The sequence below is a fragment of the Phragmites australis genome, chromosome 5 (assembly GCF_958298935.1).
Source record: "Phragmites australis chromosome 5, lpPhrAust1.1, whole genome shotgun sequence".
NCBI lineage: Eukaryota > Viridiplantae > Streptophyta > Magnoliopsida > Poales > Poaceae > Phragmites > Phragmites australis.
Window position 1 is genome coordinate 7,801,116 of NC_084925.1, and position 14,157 is coordinate 7,815,272.

The 14,157-nt window shown below is 42.7% G+C and overlaps 1 long non-coding RNA gene across 2 annotated transcripts; it reads left to right on the top strand.

The window, feature by feature from the left end:
* The first annotated feature begins 5,114 nt into the window (after window positions 1-5,114).
* LOC133917418 (uncharacterized) lies at window positions 5,115-12,071 on the top strand. Of its 2 annotated transcripts, none has more exons than XR_009909668.1 (2): window positions 5,115-8,065; window positions 11,800-12,071. It is a non-coding gene; the product is annotated as an uncharacterized LOC133917418 (long non-coding RNA). The 2 variants fall into 2 exon arrangements; XR_009909667.1 differs by having other exon boundaries at window positions 5,115-5,695.
* Window positions 12,072-14,157: the final 2,086 nt, after the last annotated feature.

Sequence of the window (14,157 nt, forward strand, 5' to 3'; positions counted from 1 at the left end):
GTGCAACCATGCATAATTCGGTGGGAGCTTGAGATACATCCATGGTGTGGTGGGTTGGGTGGAGGAAAGAGATGGTTCGGTGGGCAGTGACCATCTTCAAGCACTTTGCACAATTAGTCGTCCACTAGAGGCGCAAATCAATGCGCATCAAAGTAAAAAAAAAAAAGCAAATCATTGGGTGTATGACTTTCAATGTAGAGCAGGGCTGAGGCAGGAGTTGTTGTTGCAATGCACCTAGTTTTTAGATGTACAAAACCGTTCATTATTACAATGTTGCAGTCATACGCCGTTACACCATCAAGCAAAACATATTGTCTTGAATACCTCAACATGGATAAAGAAACACAAACACTTATCTGTTAGAACCTCTCCATCCATGTTTGACGCCTCACAAACGTTTGTGGTATGTGTGTGTGTATATATATAGCCGGCTATAGAATTGCCAATTCGGTAGTGGACCCAAAGCGAGCGCACCTACCAATCCATCTCGTCCTGGCCCACCCTCTCCTCCTGATCCACCACCACCTTGATCACCTTGTTCTGGCTTGGCTTGGCCCTTTTCCCTCCTGTCGACATCCCTGGCTCGGCTCAGCTCTCCCGTCGCAACCAACCGAGCGGCCCCCTAATCGATCCCTATAGGGTTAATCACTTCATTCGCAGCTGCCCCCAGACGCATCGCAAAACCACGATAGCAATCGATCGCAGTGGCGGACCTTCCCTCTCCCTGATTCTCCATCGAAGGCATCCCCATTCCGGCCTCATCACGCGTTCCGAGTCCCGTCACCTCCTCCTACCGTTCCATCCCGAAAGTGGTGGGTTTGGAGCCCCCACAACGTCTGGCGGCCGGTGTCCTTGGCTCTAGGGTGCCTTGCCATCCGCGATCTCGAATTTGATCCAAAACCTCTCTTGGTGAGCAGACGCGCATAGGCGTATCCCCCACAACAACCTCCATTTTATCTGATTTCGTAGGGTTAGGTTTATTGATCCATTGTTCATTGTTGTTCTTGTTAGATTTTGCATAGAACTAATTACTCCACACCAAGATGATTTTGGAGTTCTGAGCCTACCATTGAATTTTTCCTTTTTCATATCACCTGGTTACATTAATGTCGCTGTTTTCTGATTAAGAGAAATCAAAGACCATACCTAGTAGTTGCCGTGACTCACACTCTGCAATGGTATTGTTCGTCCAATAAAATATTGCAGCACCAAGATCTTGTGGTTGGAGGTATCTTGTGGCAAGTAGCTAAGCTCTTACTTTTGTTCATTTCATGATTATTTTTCAGGAGATGAATCCTCCTCGGCTTCTCCAGGGGGGTGGGTTTGGGGTGGGTGTTAAAAGCTTTCTCTGGATAGACCATCCAAGAGGCATGGCTTTTCGATATGAGTTTGATCATAGGGGTCGACCTTGCAGCTGCATTTGGTGTTAGGGAACGGGTTAATTACGCTAGCATAAAACAAAATTCTTTTACCGCATTCATCCAGAAAATCATACAAGTAGAAGATCATAGATCGTTACCACTTGTCACGCAGTGCAGCGAAAGAAGAGTTGGAGTAGAGCAATCCAACGTTGTGTGTAGTCAAACTCCTCGAACACCTTCTTGATCAGGTCTGTGACTAGCCCCGCGCAGGTGATCATGCACCTCGATAAACTCCGAGTAGGTGGTCGTGTTCCTCAACCAGCCACCGAGCAGATCTGTCGCGTCCTCGACCAGCTCGGAGTGGTCGTGTCATGCTCCGCGACCAGCGCCAAGCAAGAATATTGACCAGCCGAGTAAGTCCTCGACCAGCCGAGCAGCACCGTTAAGATCTACACGCTAAAGAGATCAGTACTGCAATAGCAGCAATGCCTCTATAGTATTCACACGTACTGAGCAGAATCACCAAGCGCCAATGTGCTAGCATTATATGCGCGGCTAGGGTTTTAGGAGATCGTGTGGAGGGTTACGGGTAGGGATTCAGGAGATCGTGTGGAGGATTTTTTTTCTTTTTTTCCCCGCACGTCCCACCCCACGCCTCTCCTTATATAGAGCTTGCTAATGGGCTCTCATGTTGGAAGCCCTTTAAGACTCTAACACCTCATAGATCACAATCAAATCAAACTCATATACAAATCCAATTTGTGTATCTTGTTCCAACCTATTAAATATGTGACCCATTAGGTTCATATACAAATGGCTATGACTCGAAAACCCTTTCTAAACTAAAGTCAATAGCAGTCCCTAGTAGGACATGTTGACTCCCGAGTATACACAAAGATCATATCGGCTGAACCTTGATATACATATGCATCGATCCCTTCACCTCACGATACTAGTCAAGCTCAAGACGAGATATGTGACACCCTTGTGATAACACGACCATTCACTCGATCAAGTAGTGGATTCATCATTATTAACTCTTTAATTATATTGGCATGGCAATACACTTTCTCAATCCAACTACCTCGAGGGGCTCAAAGATATCTCTTCCGTTATCAAGGAGGGGCAAATTCTATTTTGATCGCTCACACCCCATGACATGTTTCATGAAATCCGAAAACTATCTTTATGACTACCCAGCTACGGAATACATTTGACAGCTCCAAAGTATGTCATTAGACATTCTGTGAATCATTGACGATCTCAGATCTAAGGATCATGTAGGTACATCATCTGAGATAACAACTGATGGCACATTATAAATAACAATCCTAGCAGTATCTCAAAGTGGATATATCCAATATCATGTTCTCTAACATGAATACTCATATTATTGATTCGGTATCTCTATACTTATGATCCGTGAAACGTGATCATCAATCAATATATGTGCTAGTCTTATAAATCATCCTAATGATATATGATCAGAGATCAAATTAGAATAATATCATGATATATATAAAAAGTTCCACAAACAAGTCACATACTTGCTAATCAATGCAAATAATAGTCATCTAAAAAATAACACATTATTCAGAAGTATATAATCATATATGTGTGATACAATCATCTTAATTATTACCTCCAAGGCATATCACTTTCATCTGGTGGACCACAAGCACCGCTGGAACAGGAGTAGAATGCTATTCTACACGCTTTACTATCCTCTGAATAGATCAAGAACCAACCTGCTAGCCTGGAGACACATAGACCTCGTCCTTGATCCCATCTATGTTTCAATTTCATCAATAATTAGGATGACAAAACTTAATTTACAATTTCTCTGTACTGTTAATACAACTTCCTATTTACTGCCATATTAACCGACTGAATCGTCATGTGTGTTGTGAACTCCCAGAGTACTTTGCTATAACATATATTGTAGTAACTGTTACACTCCATTGTCGTAAGTGTTGGAAGGCATTATTCACAAAATGTGTGAATTATTTTTATATATATTTCATGCTTTCATTGCTAGAATCCTAGCGGCTGTCGTAAGTGTTTCTACATTTTATAGTACTTCCACGTGTCATTTATAGGAAATCAATTTTGTTATCATTGCATACGCCCAAAATCTAGCCCTGTCGCTAGGGGCCCACTGGAATAGTATGCAGGAAATATTGTAAGAAGTATTGCACTTCATTCTAGTAATTATTTGTGCATGTATGAATTACTGAATGTAGTTATTCAACGACGTACATACAATTGATTTACTACATATTATTGTCTAACAACATGTCAATTATAGTAATACGCAAAGGCCTCAACATATAATGTAGTAAATGTTACACTCCATTGTCGTAATTGATGGAAGCCATTATTAACAAAATGTGTAAACTAACATGTCGCAAACCACAGAACTTATTGCGGCCAGTAGATGATAATTTTGGAGTATACAAACTTATTATTGTTCGTTCAACTTCCCTTTAATTCAAAATTAAAGCTTTGCAGGCATGGAACCAAATTATCACATTACTTTTCACTACGTTGACATACTTATCTCAACAAATTATTGTGAATCAACAATTAAATTACAGTAACTCAAATTCCATCTCTTTTGAATGGTTTCCTGTACATCTACAAACGAACAGAGCCACAACAAAAGTTGTAGTAACTTTCACAATCCACAGTAGTAAAAGTTGACATCCCTAACAGCAAATCAGCGCACTTACATGCACACACGTCTTCTCCAGATCAGGTATCTCCATTGTTGCCAGCGAGACACGTTGGGAAGGTTTCTTGGTGGATAGGCTTGCCAGATTTACCACAGTAAGTGCAGGAGTATTATGAGAAATGGGGGATGCATGAGGAGCCGAAGAACAAACCATCGTCCACTCCAGGCACGGTGATGTCACTAGTCCAACGCGACTTCGGAGCTCGCCGCAGAACTGATGTTGGCCCCTCATCCGGAGCGATGAAATCAGCTCGCAGCAGAACCAAATTACGATGAGAACGTCGAGGCGCGCTGAGGGTCGCGTCCTGGGGTACAGCAATCGCGATCTGGAGTAACAGTTCTTCTCCTGACGCGCTCGCTGGGGAATTACGACAGGACACTCGTCGAGCACGACTTTGGTGCTCGCTGCAGAACCAACAGTTGGCCTCACGTCCGGCACAGCTGGATAAGGTCACTCCAATTACGACAGGATCGCCGCCGCGCGCCGAAATTGCGACCTGGTTTTAGTGATTTCTCCCCCAGCCATTTATGATCGACCCATGGACGCAATGATTGGATAAACCGCCTGATCAGATCCGGTTTCCTCGTCAGTTAGATGATTAGTCCCGGCAAATCATAATTGGCTTGGCTCGGCTCGACTTCGACGCAACCAGGATCTGGCTCAACGCGGAATCGGTTTCCAGAAACCAGGAAACCTGTCTATAGGATAGCCATATATTTGCTATGTTTTTTTACTATTGTCGACGATTGTTAAAGTCGATTATGCAAATACTAATTTAAAGTATGGATTTTTGACCATCAACTATATGTATTGAAGAATAGAATACGAGATTTTATATAGTTTTGGATCTCACTTAGAATAATAGTCGTACGTCCTATTGAGTCTTAATTAATTTTTAAAAAATATAATTACAATAAAGATATATCTAAATCTAAGTATAAGAATCTCAACAAGTTCTTTCGTAATCTAAATCTTAAAACTCTTATCGGATAAATCTAACCGTTACATGATTCGGATAAATCTACCAAGAGTCTGGACGACTGGTCAACGCTAGGATATCTGCGACTCCAATGAGATCTATCCGATCCAGTGGTACAATGAGCGCCGCAATGGTTCGGTGAACATTCTTTCCCCATCAATTTCAGGCTGGAGACTTTTGTTCGAGTCCACAGCCGAGGAATTCCCTCTACAGCCAAAGTCCGCCGATGTCCTGCCACTGCGGACATCTTCGCCCACACTTTGGTGAGCCTGCTCTCAGCCTCACGTTAGTATTCCTTCGCATGCTCATGCTCCTCTCCTGGTCCTTCTCCCCCAACCAAAGCACCACCATGGTAGGTCATTGCCGCCGCTTCACGCATCGATAGACCTCGACACTGGAGCATGACTAACCCATCGCGTGCGCTGGCCGGCCACCCCGAGGAACGTCAAGGGGGGAGACACGAGACAGGACAGCACAGAAGCCGAAGGCGCAGAAGCAGGAACTGGAGGCAGTTCGTCAAAGGGCAGGGGAACACGGGAAGCTGCTGGAGCTCTGCCGCCAGAGGCAACGGGTCGAAGGGCCTAATCCTCGTTTCATGGTGAATGCGTGAGTTGGCCCAAGTAAGTGGCTTGTAGTGACCTTTTTTTTATTTATATATATATTAATTTAAAAATTGTAAAATTGTGTGGTCGTTTTTGAAATTTGCACAAATAGGAGGTAGGCGACAAGAACTTCAAGCACATCCAAGGGGTGGGAGGTTTAAAATTCATAAAACATTGCATTTTAACGCTCTTAACCTTCAAAACACTATAGAAATAGTTATAAAAAATTCTGAAAAAAAAAGTATAGTGTAGAGAATACTATCATCTAGTGCTACACAAATTTTTGGATAGAAATGTAACCTGTAAAATAAGAAATAGAAAAGACAAGTTCCAATAATATTGAAATTTATCTTTTTTTTATTTCTCGTTGTACAAGTAATTGGCCCAGTTAAGAGACCGTAGATGAGAGGGATCCACTTGGGTAGGAGGAAGTTGAACGTCTCTGAGGAGGTGGTGGTGGAATGGTGGCGGTGTAATTTGTATATGGTCCTATGTTTTAGAAGGCCCTAAGCAAACTCGACATAGTGGGCCTAACGGTTATATATATAATTTATCTTGGACAATATGCCCATTAAATCATGGAAAAAATGAACATTGTATCATAAACTCAGTGGTAAGAGTTCCAACTTCCAACATGTTCTTAGTTCTTGACCACAAATCAACAATATTACAGTAGAAATTATAAAAGAAAAGCAAATTCCTACTATCCTCTTCATCATAATTTTCCTCATTTTAATTACCATCGACTTATTGCTCTTGTTCTTCGGTACTATCATCGTCTAATTCACCAGGATTATCACTGGGGATTGCATCACTTAAAAAAAACTTATGTATAGTACCCCTTTGTGATTCAATAATATAATCTACTCAGCCTTTTCTTTCAACAACAGACAAATGCTTTTCAGCAACATTCGTACAACAAAATAAGATAAAAAAAAAACTTAAGAAAAAAAAGAAAACCAGAAATATGCGCATAAATCGACAATCTGGACAGCAAGAAGATGTCATCCGTTCATTACCCCTATGGCTCTAAACAAGATAGTGCACACGGTTTGTAAAACAGAAAAAAAAAGACAAGTGAAATTAGAAAGGTAAAACGTGGATGAACCAAGGGGCCAAGATTGCTTGCATAAAGTTAAATATTTTCTTAATTTGATTCTTGCGAATCTCAGTTGTTGTTTAATGTATGCCAAGTATCTACAGTATTGATACGTGAAAAGGGGCAATAAATGTTGAACTCTAATCGACAGATCTTTTATGAGTGGCGAAATCCATTGGGAGATGGGGAAATTGAAGATCTAATTGCAGTAATTAATTTGTGAAGAGGATAACCTCGAGGGGTTATGAGTTTTTTCCTACTAATGGGGGATTTCCCTTCATCACCCCATGAGGTGGTCCACAGGGTTCATAACTAGCCCTCTTACTATTGGGTGTTCACTTGGCCAACATTTTGATCCGGCTCTATCCAAACTTATTTTAGGTCACCCCAACATTACCCACCTATCCGATTGCTAGCAGTTTTGGGATACCAAACTACTGTCAAGGTGGTTTAGTCGCTTCAATTTTGGAAAACAGGGTAGAGTCACAAAAGAGCTGCACATCTCTTCTCTACTACTTAAAAAGTCTCTAATGAGTCACACGCCCACCATGAGTCCCATGAATCCCACGACCACCCTGAATCCCATGTCCACCCCTAAATCCTTGCATCATCGGACGACTGGTATCCATTCTATGGTCCTACCTATTTGTTCTGCGGCGTCTGATCCATCGTGTCATGTCACTGCCCCACTCCCCCAGGCCGCTGCCTCTATGCTCTCGCTCTCCACCACACGCCCTCACCCTCCATTGCGCCGCCCTCGCCCACGCATCACCGAGTCCCACACAACCGCATCAACATCCTCGGTGTCATCTTTCTCCGTAGAACTAGATCTGGAAGACGACGACCCCCTCCTTCCCCCACCGCCGTGAGTGACCAGTGCGAGCAGCCACGAGGATACGCGGTGCCTGACCCACTGCCATTTTCTCTTAGCATTGGCGAAGACGACGATGATGAATTCCTCATCGACGGCCAGCAACACGAGCAATTGTGGTCACAGGTGACGTCCCGACCTCCCCCTTCGACCGACATTGAAGAGGAGGAGGACGACTTCATCCTCGTTGGTGCCAAGCGACCGGCGTAAGTGGGGTGCAAAACCGCTAGACCCTCCGTGGCAGGCCGCCTTTAGCCAGGCGGTGAGTGGAGAACAGCAGCAACGGGGGCTCGCAGGCGATGATGACGGGGAGGACTTGGGCGAGGCACTCGCGAGGACACAACATCTCGTGGAGTGCGCCATGTTTGCCGCTATTGTGGGCCTCGCCTACTTCCTCAATAACTTCCTCACCATCGAGGTCGGTCTACTTTCTTGCTTCTTTCTATATGTTGTGCAATGCATTCTTGTTTGTTTTGTTCTATTTATCGATTTGTTGGAATACTGGTACATGGCACTTTCGAGGATTCATAGATATGATTACTAATTTGCGTTGTGAATAGCAAGACCTCACCGGAGAATTTGTACGATCAAATTGAACCGTCTCTTCTAAATATCTAAAGAGGATTGAGGGGTTTGCGTAGTTCATGATTGTAGTGTTTCCTTGCTTAGCTTTGTTAAGTAGTTTTCATCTAACATATTGTGCTCCCGTGCTGGTACATGGGTGCAACATGCCCTTTAGTCACTATTGTTCAAGATCCGTTAAGAAACCAATCTATGGTTATTATTATATGTCAAGCATGGACATACTTACTTATAACATAAGCTGGGTTAGAGTTAGAATACATATTCTCTGAATGATCCAAGCACTTTAAGATTTTTTTTGGTGACCATCACTTTAATAACTTGGGAAGTGGATTCAAAAACAATTTCTAAAGATAGAAATTGGGAAATGGGAAGCACTAACAAAATGCTTTGTTTCACTCAGCTGGTTTGAATTTAACCTACACAAGCAAGTTCTGAGCAAAACATTGGGTCCAGAATTATCATGTCATAGTTACTTGAATAGTTGTTGAGTAGTTTTGGGAAGTACTTTGTAGGCATGGAAGAGGGATGGTGCTGCGAGGCCAAATTTTGAACTAGAACAGGTTAGCCTTGAGTAACATAGCCACAATTTTTATGGTTACTGTCCGAAGTAGGTATAATCCCAATTTTCCTACTTGTTCTTGCATATTTGTCTGTTCTCAAAAGGTCTTAAACAATTGTATTCTTTTTATTCAAATTTATGATGGAAATATATCTTTCATACTCTTTTTGGGTAAATATGATATGTACCATTGCAGCAATCCTAGAGCTGCAAAATACCAATGCAAAGAAGTTGGGCATACAATTCACATCCCAAATGCCAAAAGCTCTAGAAAATACCTCTATTGTCAGTTTTTCATTAGTTGTGTGAAATGGCTTCCTTGCCTTTGCCACTGCAACAACCTTTCTGTCACGTCCCAAAATCCGTAATTGCATAATTAATCATAAATATGCTTCTTAATCATTATGTTTAATTTTGCATGATTTTGCTATGTAACTATAAAGCAATTAGTTTAAAATTATTTGGATAAGAGAAAGAAAATTTAGAGAGAAAAGAATAGAAATCGCATTGGAAATACCTCTTTTCTCTAACATGTGGGCCCCACAAGTGTCCCCACCATCTCAACCACTCGAATGGGTAGCCCCACCTGCCCTCTCTCTCCTCCCTCACTCCCCGCGCCCCCACCCGTGCAGCACACAGCAGCTGCAGCTGCTACCCCTCTCACTCCCCTCTCAAGCTCTCTCACTCTCCTTTGGATTTCTCTCTCTAGGAGCAAGGTCAAGGTATGCATGTAGTACTATTGCATTCTCTAGCTCATGAGCTACTCATCTATCTGATTCATTTTTGTTTTCGTGGAGGAATCAAGTAGTTCTCGAAATTCTTGAAGTTCTTGAGCTTTTTGGAGCAAAAATAGAGTTTTGACAAATTTGAGATATAGAGTCGTGTTGCTAGTTGATGAGTGAATTTCAGGACCCTTGGACTATCCCTGACATGTTCCCTTTAGGCTTAGAGAAGATCGCAACTCAAATCGACCAAAAATCCACTCGAGAGCAGCTTTTTGGGCTGACCCGGATACTCCGGCCTCACCCGGATACTCCAGGTTCAACAGAAATCGTCCGCCGAATTGTGTTCAAAATTGGTTAGGGTTTAGGGTGCAAGATGGGTTTAGAATCCTTTGGATAGGGCATATACACGTTTGTGTAGCACAGATTTGTAAAGTGAGTCGAATCGATCGAAGGAAAAGTTGTGGAAGAACCTAAGTCTGCTTCACCCGGATAATCCGGGTAAACCCTGAGACTCTGGGTAGTTGCATTAACGATTAGCCGAGAGCCTCTCCCGGAGCCTCACCTAGAGTGTCCGGCACAGCCCGGATAGTCCGAACCAGCCCGGAGGTTCCGGGTTAAGTTAGAATAGTGGCTAACCGAGCACCTTCACCGGAGGATGGCCCGGAGGCTCCGGAACCCGGATACTCCGGGCTAGTCAAATAAAAAGGCAGTAACCGAGCGCCTTTTCTGGAGGTTCACTCGGAGGGTCCAGACCCGGATACTCCGAACCAACCCGGATACTCCAAGTGGCTGTTATTTTCCAAATTTCATTTAGATCGTTTAGTGTGGCATTGATTCACATGTCTTATACTTCTAGCATGTTGTTAAGTATTGTGGCATACCTTGTTGCATTCATTCATGCTCATCATTGCACGCGTTCTTGTTTAGTGAATAAGGAGCCGGAGCGGGAGACGCCCGTGGTCGAAGACGACTCCAATCTTCCGAATTTCTGCATGTGGTGCATGGGTAATTATAGGCAGCTACCTAAGCAGCAAGGCAAGCAACTAAGCATATTGCACCTTTGTCAATTGAATGAAGTCTAAAATTGATAAACTATGCTTATGTATATTTGCATGTGTCGAGTCGAGATCGGGTACAAGTGGGTAGATCCTATGTTGAATGCATTACTTCTACCTTGAATTGTTGTTCATCCTTTCCTTGTTGCCTTGAGTATGTTTTTGATGTCTAGATTACAAGTTAAATTAAAATACTTAGCAATGCATAGGTTATTCGGTAAAAGTCGAGCAGTGAATTGTTTCATCGTTCGCGAGCATAGGCGTTATTTACTTTCGTAATGATCACAATATTGGATATGGGTTGATGATGGTTTTATGAGTGGTGAGTATGAGACGAGATGTGGGCGGTGCTAGGAGGTGTTTATCTCGCCCGGATGTGGAGTTCCCTTGGGTAGGTCGGGAGAGAAAATTGGACACCGTAGACCGCTTGCGTCGTTTAAGCACTGATCGTCGGTGTAGTCGACTTTAGCACTTACCATACTCACCACATGCCGATCTAATGGTAAGGCGAGCCGAATACCTTTGTAGTTGTGATCATTTGGGGTCTGAACATCGACGGTGTGAGCGGGCGGGTTTGTAGTGGTACTAGTTTGCTCCGAGAGTAGTTCTAGTACTGCCGCGCCAAGCGATACATGTTTCAAATGATCAAGGCTTATTGGGAAAGGTTTAGATGAGTACCCCTTGTATGGATCTGTGTGGTCATGCAAGTCGTATGGTCCTCAAGTCGTGTGGGTCCAGAAGTATCCCCTGTAAGGTGTAAAAACATTTCAAAATGCCGCGCTCTCGGTCATGAGCATGCTTCTATCCATCTGCATAGGTCGTAGAGTTTTCGCTTGTGGTTGATGGTTGGATATGTGGGAGATGGTTGAGTTGGTCTTTGTTACATGTATGTTCATAATGGTTCCAGTTATTTATGTTCAGTTGGTTATGGTAGGGTAGAGTTATATTTTGTTGGTTAAGTTAGTTGCTCACATATATGTATCTAGGTTGCTTACTGCTTATATTTAACTTAACCATGTGGTTTTTCCTTGCTAATGGCTCAATGTATAATCCTTGGAGTCGAGCTATATATATGTCCTTTATATGTTTAAATCTTGCAAGTACCTTCGTATTCATGCCTGCGTTTTCAGGTGCGGCTCAATGTATAATCCTTGGAGTCGAGCTATATATATGTCCTCTATATGTTTAAATCTTGCAAGTACCTTCGTATTCATGCCTGCGTTTTCAGGTGCTGCTGGTGAGGAAGAGCCGGTGTTTGGCTACTTCATACCTGCCGTTCAGGGTGACGGGCAAGAGTAGTGCATCCTACCCTTGGAGGTCATGCTTTTGGGGTGGAGCCTAAGGGCATGTGGCTCCACTCTCTTTTGTTGTAGGTTTATGTTTTCGCTGTGTAGATGTTATTACCTTTTAATGTAAATCGTTGAAAATGGTTGCATGCTTAAGAACTTGTAATATAACTTTAATTACCTGCTCTTTCTTAAGCTATACTGTGATGCTAAATGTTGGAAGGCATGTGTTCCGATCTTGGGCATAAAATACGTGCCGGGACTACCGGGATGATATTCTGTTTAATTATCGAGGTTGTGATTATAAATAATGATCCTCCTGGTGATTAATTAGAATATTATTTAGACGGTTCCCCCACACTTTCTCTACCCTTTCTTTCACACATCTATTCATCCCTGCGGAAATTGCGTCTGTGTGTCTCATGCTGTTGTTACCACCTTGCGAGCAAGGCTTTACCTAAGCACAACTTCCTCTCGAGCATTGTGTCGAACATCTTGAGCATGATTGCAGCGAAATTTAGCTATTTCTGACTTTTTCATTGCATAGCAGTATTTGTGGGAGGGGCAAATATCGTATCAACCAAACACCATTACCCAAATGATCAATGGCTTGTTTCTTTTTGGTGTGTTTATTTGGCATACCAAGTGGGTAGTAGCAAAGCAGTTGTCGTGCTCTCAATCTTAACTCGCCTCATGGGGCCTTGAGGATGCTGCTATATAGATGGAGACGGTGAGGGGGCATCTGACCTCATCCATCCTGGAGAACACCTCATGATGTGGCAGCCGATACAAGCATGCACATCGATGAGGGCAATGAAGACGAAGATGCTAATGGTGGGGTTGTTGAAAATGGTGGTGTTGAGCCTGGAGGTGAGGAGGGCCACAACATGGGGTCTTGGGGTGAACAAGCGGAGGTGTGAAATTTGTGAGGATGTCAAACATGGTGGCATGAGGGTTAGTGGAAAGGTGGGATGAGACATCACAGTAGGGGGCGAGTAGAGAGCGGAAGGCACGAGGAGAGAGAGGCACATAGGAGGCAGATGCAGGAGGTGGCTATTAGGCGATGGCATGATGCAGAAGACGTTTCCAATGATGGGAGTGTTAGTGTGGAGTGGTGGGAGGCAGGAGAGGCATGGGTAGCTTTTGTATTTTCTGATGTTTCTCTTTTCTCTCCCTCCATACACTTAATGGCAGCAACTGACGAAACCCTAATAAGAAGGACATTTTCCAGAGTTCATGTCATTTGCGATGGCATTTGCAAGCCATGGCTCTTCGAGATGGCGTTTAACATCATGGATTCGATTGCGAATTAATTGTAAAAAGCAAATTTACTTTTTTTTCTCTTGAAGAATTACTTTAGTTGCTTTTTTCCATTGTCGATAGCAATTTCCTCCTTAAGATGGGGACTAGAAGCTGGCAGGAAAACTATGGTAAGTCCAACCAAATAGTTCACTTGATATATTCTTTTGCCACATCTTATGTAACTGATTCTTGAATTGTCTCACCATGTAGCTACTGTTTTATTGTTGTTCACATTGTCTGGCCCGGTAAAAGCATCAACTTATCTAGTACGTAAAATTATGCCTTATGAGTTAGTCGGTGCAATGGTAACTATGTGTCTAACACATCTAAAATTAGCAACTGATATATTTAGCTCAAAATTAATAGTTGTTAGTGTTGTTATTGACTTGGGTACTTTATTGGCAAAACCAACATTGAATGAATAGTAGCATTGTGTTCAAGGGACAATCACTAGGAAATGCTTAGTGAATGCTCGTGCTATCCTTCCTCACCTCCCCATATCATGGCTACAAAATCGCGGCTGAGCGTCTACCACGAAGGCTTAGGAGGAGAACGCCAGTAGATGATGATTAGTTTTAGAGAAGTTAACAATGTTATTATATACAAATTTTTAACTTTTATTATAACATACGGACATTCAACTAATCCAAGAGAACAAGCAAGAAGCAGCGGTGGTGGACTGCTGGACGAGAAAATGAGCTAGCCAATGTCTGGCTTGGGCTTGGGTGTATCCTGGAGAAACTTTTGACCGTGTATGGGCTGGGCTGGCAATCATACGTTGGGCTGCAAGACAAGCTTGACTATACCTATATATGTAGTACTAATGTATATGACTTTTTTATTTATATATATTTATTTTCAAAATGAGTAGAAATATATGACAATTTCTAAAAATTAAAAAACTTGACTTTATCGCCCGTTGAACGGTGAGATAGAAATAAAAAAAAAGGAGTATAACGCAATGAAAGTTGCTACCTGAAGGGATAATCTCTGGAATT